The sequence below is a fragment of the Hypanus sabinus genome, chromosome 2 (genome assembly GCF_030144855.1).
Source record: "Hypanus sabinus isolate sHypSab1 chromosome 2, sHypSab1.hap1, whole genome shotgun sequence".
Lineage (NCBI taxonomy): Eukaryota > Metazoa > Chordata > Chondrichthyes > Myliobatiformes > Dasyatidae > Hypanus > Hypanus sabinus.
This window is the reverse complement of record NC_082707.1, coordinates 22,544,191-22,551,503: the sequence shown is the minus strand read 5'-3', so window position 1 is coordinate 22,551,503 and position 7,313 is coordinate 22,544,191.

Sequence of the window (7,313 nt, the reverse complement as noted above, 5' to 3'; positions counted from 1 at the left end):
TGCTCCGGCATTTTGTGTGTGTAACAGGCTATAGATATGGATTAAGTGGCACTATATATAAAAAGCTTAGAAATGCAAATCATTATCATATTTTTTGGGACTGCCCTGTTAATAAAAACTATTGGAGTGGGATACACAATGCCCTACAAGACATCTTTAAATGTGAAATACCCTTAGAGAGTAAGACCATATATTTTGGATATATACCTGAAGAATGGTTGAAAAGAGATAAATATTTAATGAATATACTATTGGTGGCTGGTAAATGGTTATCACTAGGAAATGGTTATTACTAGGAAATGGTTATCACAGGAGAGCCCAACTTTACATGGATGGAAATTACAATGGACGTTTACAAAATGGAGAAGATAACAGCATCTGTTAATCATACGCTGGAACAATTTGATTCATACTGGGGAAAATGGTTTAACTACATAATGCCTCATAGGCCTGATTTTATTCTCACAAATCAATGAATATGTTGTAAAAAAAAAGATCACTCCCTACTTGTACATAGTTTTTTCCTTTCGCTTGTTTTTCTTTCCACTCTTTTCTATAAGTGTATACCCCAGATAAATACTTTGTGGATATTTGTGATATATATGATTATATGATATATATGTACAATGTCTGAAATACATCTTATGGAAATGTTTGTTTGATGATGAACTTCAATAAAAAAATTACAAAAAAGAAATGGAAAATAAGGATTATTTTCTGGTTTTGATTTGCATTCTGGTACAGTTCTGAAGTATCTTTCATATTCCTTTCCAAAATTCCCTCACCACTCTGCAGCTATCTGCTTTAACGTAGTCAATGTTGCAAAGAGTTTTGGGCCCTGTGTTTGTCATTGGAGAGAGTCCAGAGGAGCTTCAAGAGGATTATTCCGGGATGAAGGAGTTAACGTGTGAGGAGCATTTGGGCAGCTTTGGGCCTGTGCTCACTGGAATTTAGAAGAATGCGTGGGATCTCATTGAAACCTAATGAACGTTGAAAGGACTAGATAGGGTGGACGTAGAGACGATGTTTCCTATAGTGGGGGTATCCAGAACTAGAGGGCACAGCCTGTTAGAACTGAAGTAAGGAGGAATTTTTTTAGCCATAGTTTAATGAACCTCTGGAAGACTCTGCCACAGAATGTGGTGGAGGCCAAGTCTGTGGGCAAATTTAAGGCAGAAGTTTCCTGATTGGTCAGGGCATCAAAGGTTATGGCGAGAAAGTGGGTGTGTGGGGTTGAGTGGGTTCCGGGATCAGCCACGATGAAATGGCAGAGCAGACTCAATGGGCCGAATGGCCTAATTCCGCACTTATATCTTATGATAATTAACCTCATTAGGTATACCAGTCTCCCACTTATGAAAAACAAAGAACCAAAGATCAGGTTTCAAAACCATGAGAGATTTTGCGGGTTCTGGAAATTTTGAGCAACACACACAAAATGCTGGAAGAACTCTATAGGTCAGGCAACATCCCTGGAGAGGAATAAACAGCCAACATTTCGGGCCAGACCCTTCATCACGAGGTCAAGGTTAAAGGTTTCAGCCAGAAACATTAACTGTTTATTCCCCTCCATAGATGCTGCCTGACCTGCTGAGCTCCTCCAGCATCAAAATCAGAATCAGAATCAGGTTTAGTATCACTGACATATCATGAAATTTGCTATTTTGATGTAGCAGTACAGTGCAATACATAAAAACAACTATAAATTACAGTGGAGAAATATATATGCAAAATGAAATTAAACTTTGTGTGTGGTGCAGTGAGTCAGATTTTTCAGTGATGTTGATAATGGTTAAATACTGGTCAGGCCATCAGGGACAATCTCCTTCTCTGAAAGAACACTTAATACCTATCCAAAGTCCAAAGTTCAAACTAAATTCATTATCAAAGTACGTATGTGTCACAATTTATAACCCTGAGATTTATTTTCTTGTAGGCATTCAGAGTAAATACAAGAAAAGAGAAAGGTTGAATAGGTTAGGACTTTATTCCCTGGAGTGTAGAAGAATGAGGGGAGACTTGATAGAGGTATATAAAATTATGATGGGTACAGATAGAGTGAATGGAAGCAGGCTTTTTCCACTGAGGCTAGGGGAGAAAAAAAACCAGAGGACATGGGTTAAGGGTGAAGGGGGAAAAGTTTAAAGGGAACACAGAGAGTGGTGGGAATGTGGAATGAGCTGCCAGATGAAGTGGTAAACGCAGGCTCACTTTTAACATTTAAGAAAAACTTGGACAGGTACATGGATGAGAGGTGTATGGAGGGATATGGTCCAGGTGCAAGTCAGTGGGACTGGGCAGAAAAAATGGTTCGGTTCTGCCAAAAAGGGCCGGAAGGCCTGTTTCTGTACTTTAATGGCACATAAGAGACTACTAGACAGGTATATGAAGGAATTTAAGATGGAGGGTTATATGGGAGGCAGGGTTTAAGGATTGGCACAACATTGTGGGCCGAAGGGCCTGTACTGTGTTGTATTGTTCTATGTAATGTTCTGGGGTTCTATGGTTCTAAACACAATCAAACAAATGAAAGACTTCACCCAACAGGAAGGACAAACAACTAATCTGCAAAAGTTAAATAACTGTGCAATATACAAAAATAAAAAATAATAATCACAATAAGTAAATAAATAAGCAATAAATATCAAGAACATGAGAAGAACAGTCCTTGAAAGTGAGTCCATAGATTGTGGGAACATTTAATTGATGAGTGAGTGAAGTTGGGTGAAGTTATCCCCTTTGGTTCAAGAGCCTGATTGTTGAGGGTTAGTAAATGTTCCTGAACCTGGTTGCATGAGTACTGAGGATCCTGAACTTCTTTCCTGATGGCAGCAGCTGAAAGAGAGCATGGCTTGAATGGTGGGCGTCCCTGATGATGGTTGCTGCTTTCCTCTGTCAGGTCTCAATGTAGATGTGCTCAATGGTGTAGAGGTCTTCACTCATGATGGAAAGGGTTGTGTCCACTACTTTTTGTAGATTTTTCTGTTCCAGGGCATTGGTGTTTCTATACCAGGCTGTGATGCGCCCAGTCAATATACTCTTCAGCACATAGTTATACAAGTTTTAGATGGCATGCTGTATCTTCACAAACTTCTAGGAAAATAGAGACACCACCATGCTTTCTTCATAATGGCACTTAACATGCTAGGCACAGGACAGGTCCTTTTAAATGATAACACCAAGAAATTTAAAGTTGCTGACCCTCTCCATTTCTGATCCCCCAATGAGATCTGTCTCACTGACCTCCAGTTTCCTTCTCCTGGAGTCAATAATCAGCTCCTTGGTCTTGCTGACATTGAGTGAGATGTTGTTGCTATCGCACCATTCGGCCAGACTTTCAATCTCCCTCCTATATGCTGATTCATCACCACTCTGATTCATCCAAGGGAACAAAAGGTTAAAGTGTGACCCTAAACAAAAATAAACACCACCAACAGTCCCTCAATCAGTTTAGATTTGATGTACGATGTAGGATTTGAACCTGGATTCATCTGACTTGTATGCATGAGATCGGCCAGCTGGCATCAGAAATGGATTATTGGCTGTTATCTACAAACTAATCTTCTCCGAGGATTGTCACCTTGCTGAGCTGGAGAGACTTGTGAGTTCCCGAGATCCCAAAAGGAATGCCTTCGGAGTTCAGCTCCTGATAGGGTCACCAATGGTCGGTGAGGTCAAGGGGCAGGTTCCAGACAAAGAGCGATCCAACCAAGACTTCAACGTTAGAACTGGCGGAAAATGATGACACATCACAATGATACCGAAGGTGGAGGAAAGGTTGCAGCAGTGATTGTGCCGCTGGACCCTGACCCTGATCTGTCAAGGACAGTGTGGTGGCCGTCTAGGCATCAGCTTCTCCATGTTAAACAGTCATACACTGCTGTCCTCCATTAAACAAATTTACCCCAGAAAACTTCTTAGGAAAACATACTCAACTCAAGTGATCACACTAACACTGCTACTACTACCACTAACTAATATTTGCACTAATTACATCGGAATGCACCAGGAAAAGTTATGGCAACTTCACCAGCAGCACCTTATGTCAACTTGTACATCTGCAGACTATTTTCTAAAATTATCTGTTAATATTATTGTATTAATATGTGCTGTATGTGATGTAAGTACTATGTTTTGCACCTTGGTTCCTGAAGAACGTTGTTTCATTTATTTCTATTAGTTTTATTATGGAGATACAGTGTGGAATAGGCTCTTCTGACCCCTCGAGCCAAGTCGCCCAGCAAACCTCTGATTTAACCCTAGCCTAATCAGGGCACAATTTTACAATGACCAATTGGCCTACCAACCAGTACGTCTTTGGACTCACATTCGCATGCAGTCACAGGGAAAGCATGGAAACTCCTTTCCAAGCAGTCATGGGGATTGAACCCAGGTCGCTGGTACTGTAAAGTGTTGTGCTAACCACTATGCTACTGTGACACCCACTTTAGCTGTACATATATGTACAATTGAATGACAATAAACTTAACCTTGAATTTGACAATGTATGTTGATAACAGTTAACTTAAACAATGTCATAGAAGGTATTTAAAAGCATGTACCATGTATCTGCAACTTTTTGGATTGTTAATGATTTATCTGCAAATCTGCCAGACACTTAGTGTTGAAAGGTTTGATTACGTGATACTAGGTAAATGCCGTTTATACTGTTTTAAACTTAAATGACAAGCCGATTCGTGTTCACCCTACCAGTCTGCTGAGTTAACCAGCTCCTTCCATTCCTTGCCTGCTCTTGAAGGAAGCAACTGGAGACTTGTAACCAATTTGGTTGACTAAGTTAGATTTTATTCCCAAAAGCATAGGAAAAAAAGAGGAAATTGGATAGATAATAGACAATAGGTGCAGAAGTAGACCATTCGGCCCTTTGAGCCTGCACTGCCATTTTGAGATCATAGATCATTTTGATCTACTATCAATACCCGGTTCCTGCCTTGTCCCCATATCCCTTGATTCCCCTATCCTTAAGATACCTATCTAGCTCCTTCTTGAAAGCATCCAGAGAATTGGCCTCCACTACCTTCCGAGGCAGTGCATTCCACACCTCCACAACTCTCTGGGAGAAGTTTTTCCTTAACTCTGTCCTAAATGACCTACCCCTTATTATCAAACCATGCCCTCTGGTACTGGACTCTCCCAGCATCTGGAACATATTTCCTGCCTCTATCTTGTCCAATCCCTTAATAACCTTATATGTTTCAATCAGATCCCCTCTCAATCTCCTTAACTCCAGCGTGTACAAGCCCAGTCTCTCTAACCTCTCTGTGTAAGACAGTCCAGACATCCCAGGAATTAACCTCGTGAATCTACGCTGCACTTCCTCTACAGCCAGGATGTCCTTCCTTAACCCTGGAGACCAAAACTGTACACAATACTCCAGGTGTGGTCTCACCAGGGCCCTGTACAAATGCAAGAGGATTTCCTTGCTCTTGTACTCAATTCCCTTTGTAATAAAGGCCAACATTCCATTAGCCTTCTTCACTGCCTGCTGCACTTGCTCATTCACCTTCAGTGACTGATGTACAAGGACTCCTAGATCTCTTTGTATTTCTCCCTTACCTAACTCTACACCGTTCAGACAATAATCTGCCTTCCTGTTCTTATTCCCAAAGTGGATAACCTCACACTTATTCACATTAAACGTCATCTGCCAAGTATCTGCCCACTCACCCAGCCTATCCAAGTCACCCTGAATTCTCTAACATCCTCATCACATGTCACTTAGAGGTGTATAAAATTATGAGGGTTTAGATCGGGTAGATGCAAGCAGGCATTTTCCACTGAGGTTGTGTGAGTCTCAAGGTCATGGGTTAAGGATGAAAAGTGAAATGTTTAAGGGGATCATGAGGGGGATCTTCTTCACTCAGAGGGTGGTGAGGGTGTGGAATGAACTGCCAGCAGAAGGGGTGGATGTGGGTACAATTCAATATTTAAGAGAAATTTGGATAAATACATGGATGGGAGGGGTATGGAGGGTGATGGTCCAGGTGAAGATAGATGGGACTAGTCGGATTAATAATTCAGCGTGGGCTAGATGGGCCAAAGGGCCTGTTTCAGTGATGTAGTCTTTTATGACTCTATGACTCAACTTAGGAATCCTTGATCAAGAAACACCTCCGACCTATAACCATAGTCACAAGAAAATCTGCAGATGCTGGAAGTCCAAGGCAAGATCACAAAATGCTGGAGGAACTCAGCAGGTCAGGCAGCATCTGTGGAAATGAATAAACAGTCGATGTTTCAAGCTGAGACCCTTCATCGACTGTTTATTCCATTCCATAGATGCAGCCTGACTTGCTGAGTTCCTCCAGCATTTTGCATGTGTTCCTCTAATCTATAATAATAACCAGTCAATGCTCCAGCCAAAATCTTTATGGATTCCTCAGTTATAAAAGAAATTGGGAAAGTACGGGCTCTCCTTGAAAGCTAAATATGTTTCTCAAAGGCAAAATTGAATATGACAAGTATAATATTCAGCAGCATAAATTTGCAATAAAGTTATTTCCAATCCAATTTTCATTTCCGAAATAGATAATCCCCTAGTCCATTTAACCAGGCAGGATTATAATTGAACATAGAACAGTACAGCACAGGAACAGTCCCTGATGTTGTGTTGAACTAATCAAATAAGTAATTAAATGTCTAATTAAAAGAAGCACTTCTGCCTGATATTCACATGTCTGGCTAAGAGCCTCTTAAGTCCTCTATCATGAGGATGAGAGGTGACCTGATGGAGGTGTACAAGATAATGAGAGGCATTGATTCTGTGGATTGTCAGAGGCTTTTCCCCGGGACTGAAATGGCCAGCATGAGAGCGCATAGTTTTAAGGTGCTTGGAAGTAGGTACAGAGGAGATGTCAGGGGTAAGTTTTTTTACGCAGAGAGTGGTGAGTGCGTGAATGGGCTGCTGGCAGCGGTGGTGGAGGTGGAAACGACAGGGTCTATTAGGAGACTCCTGGATGGACACATGAATCTTAGAAAAATAGAGGGCTATGGGTAGGCCTAGGTAGTTCTAAGGTAAGTACATGTTTGGTGCAGCTTTGTGGGCCGAAGGAATATATATCCACATTCTCTGTTCCACATTCTATATTCCATGTTCTATATTCCACGTTCTATATTCCACACTCTCTGTTCCACGTTCTCGGTTCCACCTGTTCTCCGTTCTCTGTTTCTAACATATTTTCCTACACCAGCAACCCTGGTGGTAGAGGCATTCACCACCGTCGGTGTGAATAAAGACCTGCCCTGCTCATTTACTTTGTTGCATGCTGGTAAAAATCTCCTTAGCAATTTAT